At 38.6% G+C, this 16,164-nt stretch overlaps 1 long non-coding RNA gene across 1 annotated transcript in view; it reads right to left on the bottom strand.

The window, feature by feature from the left end:
* Window positions 1-532: 532 nt before the first annotated feature.
* LOC136019497 (uncharacterized) overlaps window positions 533-16,164 on the bottom strand; it is a 40,120-nt gene continuing 24,488 nt past the window's right edge. Inside the window, exons 2-3 of the long non-coding RNA XR_010614912.1 lie at window positions 8,184-8,415; window positions 533-1,136 (exon numbers count right to left, since the gene is read on the bottom strand). This is a non-coding gene — a long non-coding RNA (uncharacterized LOC136019497). The remainder of the gene's footprint in view (window positions 1,137-8,183; window positions 8,416-16,164) is intronic.

Here is a 16,164-nt window from a genome sequence, read left to right as displayed (position 1 = left end):
AAAACATTTTGAGAATATAAAATGATTTGATAATGTCCAAATAACACTATGTAAGTACTACAAAAATGAAAACCTTGGAGCAGTGCGCCCCTTCAAATGAAAGTGTTTCAGGCCCAAAACATTTTAAAACTCATGATCATAAATCTTAGTGTTTTTGTCTCTTTATCCTAATGAATGAAACAGAACTGTGACCACTTCAAAGAGCTATAAAGAAATACTGTAGGCTGCATTGTCATGCACGTACATCTTCATCTAGGTTGTAGGCACCCTTGCCTTTGCCTGTAAACGTCCAGTTGTTTTTAATCCCATTTACTCTATTTTATGGGCAAAAGGATGAATGGTTGACATTGGGTAGCCACCAAGCAGGGCCTGCTTTGATGCCAGAGTTTCAGTCTATTGATAAGAAGGACACCTACACTTTTACTTGCGCTTACTGTTGACTTTGCTTTACAAAGGCTTAAGAAAATAACAAAGAAGCATTTACATCTGCTTTCTCAGTAATCTACTTTAATATATGTAATTAGTACACCAGTTTTTCAAATACATACAGTGGATTTCACACCACAAAATTAAATGCAATGTTATTATTAGTCATTTCCAGGATTAGTCTCTAGTCATAAAACACAACTTTAATTAATGTAGCTTTATCACAGTGCAAGTCACACCTTCCTGATGGTCTTCACAGTGTCACTGTTTCCAAGCAAGCAAGGCAGTGCTAGAGCTAAGACAACTGCGTGGACCTACAAAAAAGCCATTTGTTGTTGTATGGCTTTAAATTGTATGCTGCTGGTTTTACATATTTCAACTTCCTTTAGCCTCAGTACTACGTCAGAGCTACAAAATATCCATGAAATTAATTAAAATGAATTAAAGCAGAAAAATTACAGAGTAGTTTGCATACTGACCTTCAGAATTCAACTCTGTCAAGTCACCAGAATCTCTGGTTGGGTGCCTGTGGGAAGTTTCTAGGCTAGTAAAGTCCAGAGCCCACAACCTTCTCACTTGATGGTGTTACAGAGGGTGTTTTCTTCCCAGCTGAATCTTGTTTATCATTAGTATGCAAGTTCTCAGCTGGGGCAGTTCCACAGAGTGTTGCAGATTCCCTCTCACATAGTGTCTCTTCCATATATCTAAGACTGGGGGGAGAACCAGAGACAGATGGAAAGTGATAATATCTTTCACATTTCATATTACTGGCAGCCTTTCCTGAATTTCCTATGGGCTTCAGGGCAATGTAAGAATAAAATCAGGATTTTTCTCCTTAGAAGACGTGCTGTAATTCAAACAAAAATGAATTCAGGAAAACCCTCTGATTTATGCATTAGATCAGACCTTGTAATATAGCTGTATAATCTATGAACCCAATAATTCAGTAGTAACAAATATCCTTGTTATTTTGCACATGTCATTACATTATGCACATGTCCATTACAAAATAGCTCTTATTTCATAACCTTTAACAAATTGGTGTCACTCTGGTGTCATTCTCTTAACCCATCATTTCTCCCTACCATGGGTGCCTTTTGTCTTTAAAATGCCATATTAAATATCATCAGCATTTGCAATCTTCTGAACAGAATGTTTAAAATCGAAATAGTTGTGGACACTAAAATGGAACTTATTCAATGAAAATCTATATGGGTGAACAATTACTGCAGTACCAGCTCTTCTTTAACCCAGATGTCATTCTACATTATGGCCTGGCTGATATGGCTGCATCACAACTGAGCCATAACCTCTAAAAGCACCAGCCATTTCAAGTGTTAAAAAGAATACATATTTCCAATGAACTTCCCAAAACTGAGTTGGCCATTAGCAGCTTTTAATAAAGGGCTCTGTGTTTTCTGTGTGACTAATATCTGTGTATGACTAATAACTTTTGTGGCAGCAGTATAATCATTCCTGCTAACTGTGGGTTTTGAATTAAAGAAACACCTGGATAATGGGGACCTGAAGAACTGCTGAGGCTAAATCTCTTGTGGCTCACAAGCATCAGCCTTTTATGGGATGCATATGCCCCAGACTTGTGTAGATATAAATGCCTGTGTAATGCTCTGGCGGTGCCTCCCTAAGCGCTATTCTGGATAAATATTTACACCTTGCTACTTTTACCTGACATGACTGTGGAAAGCAAATGTAGTAAGAATATGAACATGCCCACAGATGACTCAGTTTTCATCTCAGAAAGCAATCTAGTATTTTTTCCCATGTTACTCCAACATTAGTAAAAGTTCAGGCAACAACTGTCACTTGTACCAAACTGTAGACAGAATATAAATTTAGACCTTGGATTAAAGTTTAAATCCAGGTCTTAGTTTTGCTACTAAGTTTTGTTCTCTGTTCTTCCATCTCTGCTGCTTTAAACAATAAAAGTTTTCCAGTATGTACAAGCAGCAGAGACTACCCACATATAGGACAGGAAAGCAATCAGGCACAATGGTAAGTCAGATGCTAGGGCCATTAATAAAAATCTGAATCAGTTTGACCATAGTATCTTCAGGGGCTGCTGTTATTAATCTTTCTTCTGAATTATGTTCACCGGTATAAATTATAGGGGAAGAAAATTGTAAAGAATACTCATAAAAAACATTTGATGAGGCAAGTTGGTGCCCTAGTGAGAGATTTCAATAAGAGCAATTTCTTACCAGGGATAAGCTTCAAAGAAAAGGCTGTTCACACTGTTCCAGGTGGAGAAACTGATACTTTTTGGAAAGAACAAAAAATCTACCAGCTGCTGAGACTCAGGCTCAAGGTGGGTTTGCTATGAATGGAGATAAAGGTAGACAGAGGGAAGTTTTTAAGTAGGCCTGCTCAGCCTTTGTAGCTGTCCATGTCAAAGGAGGCACTGGCATAGGTCCAGGATGAAAACGTTTTAACAGTGACTTTCCATGCAGGAACTTCAGCTTTAAAGTCACACACACTCCCAGATAACTGTAAGGATAAAACACAGATGCTGGTGCATCAGACTATGGCGTTTAGCTGTTCTACCCAGAGCACTGCATGTGTTCAGCATCACTCTTCCCTTGGTTGAAGTACCTGCCTCTCACAGCCCTCTGGCTCTGCAGGACAGCAGCCTGAGTGTTTACTGCTCCTGCCACATTGCCAGCCTTTCCGTCCAGTCTCCTCCCTACTCCTAGCTCAAAGATCACAGGCTGCAATTCTGTCAGTACTTCACTGGCTCAGGAAAGCCTGTAGCACCAAGACAAAAGGAATAGATTTTTGTTTCCCCAGTTGTTCAGTGTTGCTTCCTTGATGCACTTGGAGTGGGTTTTATTCTAAAAGGCAACTTTGCTGTCTGGCTGTGCACTGCTGGGTCTTCAGGAATCAGATAGTGACAGTGGTTTCACTAGCGTTAGTCTGCTGAGGAGACACATTTTTGAGTGTTAAGAATGCCTTTCTTGCTCTGCTTTTTTGTAAGTCCCTGGAGACTTTTCTCACACGTAATTTTTTTCCTTATTTCCAACATGAGCTCCTTCAACAAGTACTTAAACTGTTGCCTACATTATGAATCCAAAAATCATGCCCCAAGTTATTGTTAAGGCTCAGTATGGCCTGAAGCAGGGGGTATCTCAATCAGCATTGGCAGCATCTTGAATCTTGTAGCTTAGGTATAACACAACAACCATTCCCCTCCTTATATCTATACTTCCTTTTGTCTGTGATTGTTCTGTTCCAAAACTTTCTTAGGTAGCAAAGGAATATTTTTTTTTCTTTCACCATTCCTAAGGTGCTTGACACTATATTCATCAGGAAGTCAATAGATGTCATTAAGATTCTACACTGCATATAGATATTAGAGCCACCAATTTCCTCGAGACCAACAGACCTGAAGCACAGATGATTCAGGAATGTCTGCCCAAGTTAACTCTTCTTACCTATTAGCACCCATGCATAAATATTACAAAGTGTCTTTCCTAGTATACAGGGTGGCTGACATATGGCCACAGAGCACACTTGCTATTGTGCAGCCAATGCCCCAGAGTAAACCCAGAGTTCACTTGTCTTTCATGCCTTCCCTACTGTGTACATACCACAGAGAACATGAAACGGGCATCTTCATGGAGCAGTTGATGTGTTTTAACCTTTTTCCTTAGCAGCTCCTTAGCACTGTGGTGGAATGAATGCACTTAGGCCAGTTTTCTTTTGAATGTCCTGAAGCCTTATTTTTTTGCCTTGCAAATGCCTTAGCAAAAAATCAGTATTTAGCCAAGTAAAGCATAAAAGTGTCCAGTTTGATTTTTCTTTGGAGCAACTCTCCTAACACCAAAAATCACCCGTAGTAAACTATCTCAAAATACCTAGGTGGTTTGAAACTTCCAGCTATTGACATTTGCAAAAAAAAAAAAGGTTTCCTTTTCTTTCTGACACACAAATAATAACACAAAAATATTCTTTTCTTGATGGAGAATAAATGTTCATTCTCTAAAGTGTAACTTAAATACCATTAGAGAAATGCTATTAAATATCCTATTAAAAATGACAGAAGTTCCAATTTATAATACCAATTTTAGAATGCTTAAATAAAAATATGCAAGTGCAAAAACTGTACCCAAATAAATGAAATTTTAACTGTGAAACTAATAATATTTCTATTTAGTTTTTAACATTAATTGACTAAAGATTAATTTCACCATGAGTGAATCATTCTTCAATTATGATGTTTTCTGTTAAACTCCAGTGGATACAGTCTTCCTGCTTTGCAGCAACTGATGTGGATGCAGGAGGAAAAAAAAGAAACAGTTTCTGGAGTGATCTGTCTATATGGAGACCTGTGTTTAATTAATTGGAAGCTCATTTATTACTAGCTCCTATAACACTTCTGATAGGATTATAGGGGAACATTCCAATAACTACTCTATTGTGCTTGAAGTAGGAAATAATTAGCTTTCAGTTTGCTTCATTTTGACCAAAATAAAGAAAAGCAGTGCTGGTAGAAGGAGAATCTGAATTTCTACTTTAAAACACTATTATAATCTCAGCAAAAACTGGAAATAATAAAAAAGGTGGGTGGGCTCAGAACTTGAGACGTCAAACTGTGCATGAACAGACTTGTAGCTGATTCGTTGCAACTTCTTAACCACATGATCTAAACAGGATGTCTAGAGCTCAGCTGTATATGCTTACAGGGTGCTATGCAGCTCCTGTATGGTCCTGAATAGATGGACCTTATTGCTGGAGCACCTGGGGATAGGTAAGCAGCCATTCCAACCTTATTTTGTGTCTCAGCTGACATGGACCAAGAGACATTTTCACTCTGTTTTCCATGGCAAATAACACAAATACCATCACTGAGCAGGGATGTATCCACAAAAGTGCCAGCTCCATTGTCTCCTTCTAGGTACTGAAGGCAAGTCTCAGACTGACAGTCTCAGACTAGTCCCAGTCTTGCTTTGCTTCTCAGGCAAGACAGTAGGATAATATCCAGGATTATTTTTAACAAAGACTCTGCAGAAGAGGATTCATCCACCATAAAGTGTATGATTTTTGTGATATCAAGGAAAGTAATCTACATGATGATGTCCATTTTATATTCCCGTGTCACATATCTGTCATTTATTTATGCAAGACATGTAAGATAGACGAAGGCTTACATAAAAATATAGATCCATGCAAAAGTAGAGATAATAACTGTCTTTAATCAGAAAAATGCTAATATTTGGAATTGCTACTTAATTCTTTTCTAGTTTCAACATATTTTCTATTTAGTAAAGAAGAAGTTAAAAAGAAGAGCCCTGTGTTTATTTCCTAAGAGTAACTTTCCTTCAGTACCTGTCACGGTTTTATTATGCGTTATATCATTTCAGGACAGCTAGGTTGTAGCAGAGCAATTCCACAGCCTGTTGCCAGATCAGCCCAATGTGTGTCACATACTTGGCTGTAGCTCATTGCTGTGTTCTGCTGCAGCCCTGCAGGATTTAGTATTTGGAGAACCCTGTCAGAGAAGGGATATTTATGCCCAAAGGAGAGGGAAGGTTGTAGTTGAAAAGGTTTCTAATGCATGGCTTTCACTCACAACTCCAATCCACTTGTATTTAATGCCCCTGAGTAAAAATGTTCCAGTGAAGGCACCTTCTTTCACCTGAGGGCAAATGAATGTGTTATAACAATGATGGAATTATTCTGAGCAGCCAGGAGGTCAGGAGGGTGGTCTTCATTTCAGAAAGGGAAATATGATTATGCTCCTCCATTGGGTGACTCCTTTGATTTCTTTACAGGACCTGTGGGAGGTCCCCTGATGCCAGGAGGCCTTGGTCTCAGTAATGTCATTTAAATGACAAGACAACTTGGAAGCAACAATTGCTCCTTTGACCTAAGCATTCAGCCACACACTCAGGATTTTGCAGGGTGTTCTGCTTAGAAGAAACACACATAAGGAAGGCGAGTGGCCATTTGAAGCTGAACTATGATTTCCTTTTTCAGAGAACACAGACCTGTTTCCCTGAATGCTGGAGGAATCAAACAAAAAGCAGCCGCATCTTTGCTCACAGCTTCTGCCTTTGTATGCTTGCTCTGTCAGGCTGAAAAGTTATTACAGGAACTGCCCTGAGCCACCGCTTGCAAACCTGTCAAAAGTAAATCCCCAAACTGTGGAATTGAGGATGTTCAGTCTTCTTGAGCATTACATGCATGCATATTTTGCAGGCTGACCATTTCCTTCAACTGTAAAGATTTTCTACAAAGACATTCAGTTTCTTCCAACAGTTATTTTTATTTGTTAACATCTTAACATTTACCAGCATTTCATTATAACTGGAGAAGCCAGCTGGATCATATCCCTCACATTGAACCCCTTTATCACTTTTGAATAGCAGAATGTGAAATAATGTGTGTTTTGTTTCATCTTTAGTGAAAAACTAATAGGTTCTGCACATTCTGTTGTGACTTTGGTAGGGTAGGAAATTCTTTCCTGTTAGGGTGGTGAGGCACTGGAATCGGTTGCCCAGGGAGGTTGTGAGTGCTCCATCCCTGGTGGTGTTCAAGGCCAGGTTGGATGAAGCCTTGTGTGGGATGGTTTAGTGTGAGGTGTCCTTGCCCATGGCAGGGGGGTTGGAACTAGATGATCTTGAGGTCCTTTCCAACCCTAACTATTCTAGGATTCTACATGCCTACTGTCCATGGCAGGGCATGGGCAGGTTTGTTAGAAAGAAAGACTATTTACACTTGCCATTTCTAAGCTGTTACACAGAAGTCTGAATCTGTTATACAAAAATCCCCTCAATCCTACTTTCCAACTTACCTAAATTTTTATATGCAGCTGTGGTATAAATGGGTTCTTTTTGGTGAAGGAGAAACAGGAGGAATGTATTTATATCACTGTTGCCCTCCCAGTGGATTGTACCGGGACAGCTATTCCTATGTTCTCTGAGGAAAACATTGAAAAAATCTGTAACTTCTAGCGGTAATCTCAACTAATCTGCTTTCCTAGTTTTCTCTAAGGCATTAGAGTTCTAGTGGGATCACAGCTCCAGGTCTACCTCCTGTGTAAACTGGATTTCAAGACTGTTTTTTAAAGTATAACTCAGCACCCCCAGGCACACTTTTAACCTAACACTGAATAGACAAGACAGAATCCCTATTTGAAGGAGGAAATGTTGAGGTTTTGTTCAAGCGTTTAATCAAGAAGTCTCTGATTTGGCAATAAATCTGCTATTCTATACTTCACAAACACTTCAACTAAATTTAATTATTCTGATACCAGACTATTCTGAGTACTGTTTGCACGGCTGGTACCACAGGAGGAATCGATATCCCATAAGTTGGTAGTTTTTGTTTCTCATCAAGAAATCTCAATTTTTGCAGTGGCCTGCCTCTTCTCAGATTGGACAAGTGCTGGGCATACTCAAAAGCAGCCTGGCTTTGTCCTAAGAGATCTATTGAACTCCCATCCAATGAGACATCAACAGAAACTGAACAGTAGCACCAAGAGTTGACTGTAAATAGCCGCAATAATTTTTACACCTGGCAGAGGTGCTTGGTTGAAAATGCCACCCTCCAATTTTTTTCCAGTTCTCAATTTCCCATGAAAACTCAGTGCAGATGTGCTTAACCTAGTTCATAGTGCCTAGATTGTAAAATTCATGAGAATTCATGCATTCTGGATAAAAGAAAGTTGTGAACTAAAACCTCTCACACTAAACATTTCCCCCATCCTTCCCCACCGCAGGAATTTCCAGGCATCTTACCACAGCTACAGGTCTGCAGCTTCTCTTCCTCAAGCTTGGTCTTGTCCAGTGCTCCTGAGAGGGCTGGTCTGTGTTTTGGTCTTTCCAGCTTGGGGCGGCGCTCCCTCTGCTCTTCCTCTGTTCTTCCAGAGAGGGAGTTATAGTAGTGACAGCCATTTCTTTAGCCAGATGACAGGGTTTCCATGTGATTTAGATGTATGTGAAAGGAAAATTTTTCTTTGTAGCATTACCACTGGCAGAATAGAAGAGTGAGGTGGGATTAGTATTCTTACCTGCACTTGAGTAGAGATGGAATAATTCTTCATAAAATATAAGGGATGGGATTTAGTGGATGGTTGAGGGTATATCTTAATTGATCTCTCTTCCAATTTAAAAATTGAACTTTTAATTAAGATGACCCCAAAGCAATTATTCAGACTTGTGTATTTACATTAATTAAACTACCAAAGCATTGAGAGTAAGATCATGACTTTGCAGAAGGCACAAAGTCCATTTTCCATGTTGAAGTACCTCACTGCCTAATTTGTAATGAGGAGGGAGGTCACAACACTTGCACCATTTCCACAACACCATTTATTCTGTTCATCAGGACTTCAGGTCTAAAATAGAAGTGGAGGATGTGTTGAAGTGATGGGTCACAACCTTCTCTCTGGTGATGGGGAGGATTGATGTAGAATTATTTATTTGCCATATGAAATGGAAGCCCTCTTCAAGAAGACAATTACTTCTTTTCACTCCCAGTTTAGTATTCACCAAACTAAAACATAGTCAAGTATGATATCACTGGTGATGTTTAGCATATACATTTGTGTTTTTTCTTTTCTACAGCAAAGCTAATTTACTCATAAAACACTTAATTACCTTGGTAATTAAGTAGTGGATGTTAACACCATAAATGCTATTTAAATAAAAACACAATGGCCTATGGGATATTTAGGCACATGCTCTCAGCAGAACAGCAAGGGTGATTCGAGAAGGGCAAATGTCTCAGGACATCGGCTTCTCACAGCAGGGAATTTGTTGAACTAAGGTCTCAACAGCCCTAAAGTGACAAAGTAAGGTTCCAGTGGTTCCCAACACAAATGGTTGATTTGGTTCACTTAAAGAACCACTATCAAATCAGTTTTATTGAAATATGTTGTAAAAGTGCGGCTTAACAAAGTTCAGTGGCAAGGTTCACTCTTTTGCTGTACCGCACAGTCATCTGATGCAGAAGTACCAAAGCAGAGTTAAACTTACCAAGACAAAGATCAAAGTTACTACAATAAAAGGTTATGCGCACCATCAGTTACCATATATCTGCCACTGGTGAAATGTCTGTGCCTTGAGGAGCAACCTTGAGAGGTGTCCCAGCTTAAAGGGAGGTCATCACCATGCAGCCATGCTGCTTAGCAGGGGGAGCTCAAAAAAAGCTATTTTAGGCATCATATTTATGGAAATAAAGTGGTTGGCATGTAGTCAAATTCCATGCACTGGGAAAGGTATGCATGAGATTCCTTGTACCCACAACTTTCTTTGATCCTTGACAAATGAGTCTTGGAAAAGCCACCTGCTATGCATGAGTTAATTGCATTATTGGTGTTCCAAGTTATTTTTGTTAAGGGGTTGAGTGCATCTGTCACAGTCCCAGAGCTCATAAGCAAAAATAATCAGGACCAGGTATTTCCATATCAGTTTTAATCAGTCATTTAAAAAAAATTATGCTACTTTTTTGTGGACGAACGTTTCTAAACTGTCAAATTCCTTGAAAAACCTTTCAGAGTGTTTGGAGTTGGTATTTATAATTGCTAACAACATTGTGTGATGCAGGAGAGGCAAACTGTATTCTTTTAAAATGTTTTTGCCTATCAATTTTGTATTTTACTTGCTGTAATGCACTCAGTATTTTGCCAGAAAGACAGTCAAAACAATCTGTAGCTGAGCTATTGAGGAAATGAAAAAAATTGTAGATGATAAAAAATTATCTTCTACAGAACCACCTGAGACAATATCATCTGTCATCTAAACAATTTTAAAGAATATGTTATTGCTACTGAAAAAGAATAGTATGAAGTTCAGGAAGGACCTTGAGCTCTGGATATGTCCAATGGCATTTTTTGCACTCAGGAATGCCCAGCTAATATCCAGGGCAGAGATAGGGCAGGAATCACATAGATATTTCTCCTTTAAGAAGTGGAAGCTACTTTAGCTGCAGGCTCAACACAAATACCAATCTGCCTTTGCTTCACACACATCTTAAAGTCTCTGCTATTTAACTTTTGTTCCATGAAATTTCATCAACCTATAAAAATGCCCACTTTTCATCTTCCAGTCACTCTAAGCACTAACATTCATTCTTTTTGCTGTTTATCCTATATCTTGGCCTAAAATGGTAGTATAAAATAAGGTAAAATAAAAGTAAGTGGAGATTGGAGCAGCCTTACTGTTTAATCTCTGTGTGATTCACTATAATATGTTCTGAAAAACAGAATCTAAATCTGTTCACATTTAAAATGTCAGAATTGGGCTACATTCAAGATATTATTAGACTATGGGTATTTTATCAACAGCAGAGCAGGAAGAGAAGGTACTATTTTAGCTGGTGAATGCCTGGAAGGATATGGACTAGAGTATCTCTTTTGACCCAACTAGCAGAATCAATATTTAATGTTTTAGGGCGTATTCTGGTTGAGCAGCAAAAAAAATATTAAACTGTTGCATTTCTGTTTGTTTATAAAAAATTGTGAGGCTCATTTTTAGTTTGACATCTGCAAACTTTGTTCAGTTTCCATGTTACCTCGAAAGCATATTTCTGTAGTCTGTTGCCCAGGTCAAACCCAGGTGTTGCTCAGGCTGTGCAAAAAACATCTGCCTCACTCTTCTGTGTGTCGTCTGCACACATTCACACATGCCCTTTCCCAGAACAGCACAATACGCAGAAGAAATCCTGAAGCACAGAACATTGACATTTTTGTGATCTGCTTCTCTTGCTTTTGGCTGTGAAAAGGACCATGTATCTCCTACAAACGGCTTTAAAAAAATTAAATCCACTCATTCTGAAAAAGTTTTAATTCAGCTTGTAAACATAGAACAAGAAAGAGATGGAGATTTCTCCTGCAAGACAGTAAGTTACTTGCCAAAAACAAAGCCAGAATTAAATTTTCTTCTAAAGAGTTAGATTGTCAAAGTTGGATCCCAGATTCAGTCACTGAAGCGTAAAAAAAAGGGATTTTAGTAAAAACGTTAACTGTACATTTCAACCAACCATCTTTAACCATGCATCACTTCTGACATCTCCATAACGTGTGAGAATGTGTATAAGTATATATACAAACTAGATTTCTTACTGAGTCTAGACAGTGGAAAAAAATTCTGTGCAGGCATGAAATGCTCAATGGTGTAATGGAAAATTTCACACACAACTGGGATTTGCTTTTCAAAAATATCCTAGGCTATTCAAAGACACTTCAGTTTTCAAAGAAATTTTTTCAGTTTTCTTTTTTTTGCACTTTCCAAAGATACATGAACCTCTGAGTTTTTACCGCCTCCCTCTCATTTTAGAGCTCTGGTGGCACATTCAGCTTCCTACCTTCCTTTCATAGAGATGATGCTTCCACCCTGAGCATCCGCGAATAATGCCAAACAGAGAATTATCAAGGTTGCATAATATAAGGACAAGTTATTTCACAGTTTAATAGATCTAAGCTGTCCAGGCTAGAATATAGTAGGAGTCACGGCCATGAAGTGACTGGGCTTCTCCTTGGGGGAAGAAATTCATCTTTATCCAAAGGTGAATAAAAATACAGCAGAATACCATTGCATATATATTCTTCTCACAAAACTTCTAGTCATGAAGAGGAGGGGAGAAGAAATGTTTTTTCTGGATCATAGATTATTTGATCTACTATGTTGATCTTCCAAGAAAGAAACAAAAAATCAGATTTGCAGTAATTCACTATGGAATTATGGAAAATATTTCCTTTATCCCATTGTCAGTTTACTTCCCAAAGTTAATGCACAGGCACTCTAATTTTATAATGGGGAATACCTCAGATCACACTGGTGTCTAGTAAGATTTACGGGTATTTTTCTTTCAGTCTGGATACAAAGACTGTCAAGGGCAGTATGAAAAAATGACATTAGAACACTATTCTGTACAGAAAAACCACGTGGCTGTATGAGAAGAGTGCAAAATCTATTCACTAAATTTTCTTTCTAGTAAATTAATGCAAGTCTTTGGTTTTAATTCAGTTGCATTTCAATAGATCAGATGAGTATGTCTAGGTATGGTAAAGAGGTCAAGGAGTAGTAACTCAGCCTCTGGAGGGGCTGTTACCCATATATTAGCATCCAGAGACGGGACTGAAAACAAGTCAAGGGTCAGACAAAAGGCTTGGCACAACAGTCAGAGACTTCAGTGTTAAAGAAGCTAGTAAGCCACTATGGATGTTGTCTTGGATAGAGCTAGTTGCCTTAAACAGAGTTCTTTGTGCAAAGATAAGGCAACCACATGCTTGGCACCTCAGCCCCCCGCAAAGAATTTGTTTAGTGATGGCTGAGATGGTCCCAGACCCAGGAGCCCCGACACGTTCTGTACAAACACACTGACAATGGGGTCTAACCCAAGCGACTTACTTTCTGAGATGACTTCTCATATTGTGGTATCTTCAGCTTTAAAGGAAAACACAAAGAAGGAAACATGGGACAGCCTTCTGCTCCCCTCTGACCCCCTGTAATGTCATGAGTATTTTCAACAAGCAAAACTGACCTGCACATTCCACTCATAGCTAATATTCATAAGAGAAACTACAGTGAATTCATCATTTTCCTGGAAGTTTGCAGCACATAAGTATCACTTGTATCTATACTCTTTCATATACCAGCTCTCAAATAACCACTCACCACTGAGATATTCCATTAGTGTCATGCTGGGAATGGAATGTTTCTAGATTTTATAACTTGACTTTGAACCAGAGCTTCATAGCATTCTTACTCTCAAGATTACAGTTCATCTCACAGTTGGAAGAGTGGATGTGATGCATTTCAGCATTTCCCCTGCCTATGCAGTTAAACTAGCTGCTGGGTGACACCTGGCTGCTTTGATCCTGAGTGTACAGTGAAATAGTCAATACAGTCAGGGCAGGGTACAAACTGTGGCTCAGTCAGTGTTTCTTCCTCTGCTCATTGCTTGCATAAGTAGCAAGTAACTTCACACTTGCTTGTTAAATAGCTTACTTCTTTGTCATGGATACAAGGAAGGAATTTTCCAACTTTTTCATCCTTTGACCTCTCTCCTGTCTGAGCCTGTCTATGTCAGATGACAGTGACAGTATGCCTAGGAAAGGCAATTTCTCTCCAATAAACACCTCTTTGTTCTGCCAAATGGGTTATAAGAACACAATCCAAAATGAATAACAAGTGGCTATAATAATTATTTGAATACTTACCTATTCTTATTTGAGGGAGTAAAGATACTCTTTTTCAAATACTGAATGCACAGAAGGGCAATATTGATAACCATTTCATCTCTAAAGTGCCGTACTTCCTTTTTAGAGCTCAGACTTCAGTGAAGCATAGGACTACTAATCTCAGATCAAAAGGGCGAGAGTCAAATCAGAATCTGGATTTCAAACTTCTTCATTTTTACATGTGGAAGATGATGCATTGTTGTTCATTGCTTTGTGGTCAGTCTTAAAGGGGAATGATGACCTTGGATCATTTGATTAATGCTCCAGTTATTACAGGTTTACAGATCAGCATTTGTCTCCACTCCCTGTAATCACTGAGTCAGACACTTTATATTCTTTGAACTTTGTAACATTTTTTTTTTTTTCATTTTCAGTAGAATCTTCTGTAAGGAGTGGGGTTAATTAGCTTCAAAGGGACTGACTGCAGAGAGCAGTGATTGACTGGGGCGGGATGTAGTTGGTATGGAGACAGGGAGAGCAGCAGGGCTATGGGGCTGTAATACGTTGTAGGCAAAAAAGATGAACTGACTGCTGAACAGGAAGGAGAGGCTAACGCTCACTGAACTACTAAGTAAATCTGTGCTGAGGACCTGGGTAAGATGAATAAAGAGCAATGTCTTTATCAACATTTTCCTTTTTTAAACATGCACTTATTCACACAATGGTATAATGGATCACAGTGCCAGTACTGAAAGGAAAAGCAGTAGCAGTACAGGCTATCATTAGTTGCCATTGTTTCCCAAGACTTTTGTATATTCTGGTAAGAAACAGAGTGAGCTGCCTGCCCTCAGAAATGGCTTCTTGAGACAATTCAGAAATCAGTTATATCAGATAACACTCTGCAATGAGTTTCATTGAATTTATGTGAGAGGAAGGTCCCATTTAAGATGGTTAATGTTAGCAGAGTGTTGCCCATAGTAAAGAGAAGGTGGTCTATTCTTATTAATAAGGAGGAGTAAAGTTGCGTAGAGTTTATGTCAAGTTTATCTGGTCGATCAATGACATCTATCAGTGAGGGTAAGTCATGTTACAATACAGCATTCCTTTCATGTTACTACAGAGGAGCTCCTCTTGGTTGCCACTGAGACTTACCTCCCATCCCCTTCACTTGTTCTACACATGCCTAACAAAGTGGGAAAAAAAAAAGATATGAAATCCAAAATGCAGCACTATGTATCCTTTTTTTGTTATTGTAAATCATTATACAGAATAAGAGCAAGGTTGAGTTGGGTCCAAGTTAACTCAGAAAACATTGTCAAAACATATTCTGCGTAATAAGGACAGAGAAAGAAAAAAGGACTTTTTGTTAGTTCCCATTTATTTAATGATGGTATATACTCTGAGCTAGCTATTTTGTGCTTCAGAAAGTAATCGTGCATGACCAATTTTTGCTCTTGGAAGAATTTTACCTTGTGGCTACATTCTGTTTGAGATGATTTCAAGGAATACTTTTATCACCTACAGGCTTTTCAATGATTCAACGGGGTTATTGAACAAGCAGGGGAAAAGAAACAAGATACTTCTGTTAATATAGAAAGTTACCTTCCAGGAAAGTCAGGCTACATACAGGACATTTAAAGGCTGTAAAGGCCTTTTCAGTGAGTATGATGGCATCCCATGTTTTGCAGTAATCTGCTGAAGAGCTTCCAAACTCCTGAAAGGTACTTCTGCTCACAGACACTTCAATTATTAGTTTTCAAATCAACTCATGCAGCTAAGTGAAGATACAGCCTGCTATCTTATACATATATTAGAGAAGGGACTGGAATGTCCTAGCCCATGTTACAAGGACTATCATGGAAAGCATGAAAACTCTAGGCTTAAGGCAGTTCTTTGGAATCATTCTCAACACAAACTGTCTAAGACCAAATAACCCCATATTTAAGGTGGTTTCTAGCAGTTCCTGCTGAACTAGTACTTTTATTTTTATGTATCTGTTACACATTGTATTTGCTCCTTTTGTTCTGCAAAAATGGTTATATTTGCTTTGCACTGTGCTAATCACTGAAGTTCATAAGACTCAAGGTATGTACAACCAAACACTTGCTTAAGTTTTGCAAGTTTAGATTACACCTAATCACGCAGCTTTTCAGGCCCAAATCACAGAGGTGAGATGCTAGTCTATTTCCAACAGCAGAGACTTTTTCTAGTGTAGAATTATACAACTGATGTAGTTTTTTTAGCATACAGAAGACTCTGCTTTTATTAATCATCAGTGTAAAAATTAATATATAATACTCAATGTAAGCAACGGAGTTAACTGTGGTTCACAGTAATATCAACATTCATATAAATATTTTGAAAACTAGCCTAGGTTTCCCACAATGGCCAAATCTGTAAGAGAGGGGAAACCAATGGCATGCATTTGCTATTTTATGTTTACTAGTTCCTGTACTGTACACTTGATTCAGTAGATAATTGACATTTCAGAATTGAAGTCTCTGTAAAGCAGGAAACAAAATAATAGCACCTAAACCCATGCATCGCATGGATTACATCTCACAAAATTAAAAGATCTTTCAGTAATCTTATGT

The sequence above is a fragment of the Lathamus discolor genome, chromosome 9 (genome assembly GCF_037157495.1).
Source record: "Lathamus discolor isolate bLatDis1 chromosome 9, bLatDis1.hap1, whole genome shotgun sequence".
NCBI lineage: Eukaryota > Metazoa > Chordata > Aves > Psittaciformes > Psittacidae > Lathamus > Lathamus discolor.
Note: the sequence above shows the minus strand (reverse complement) of the source record. Positions and strands in the feature narration are given on the sequence as shown.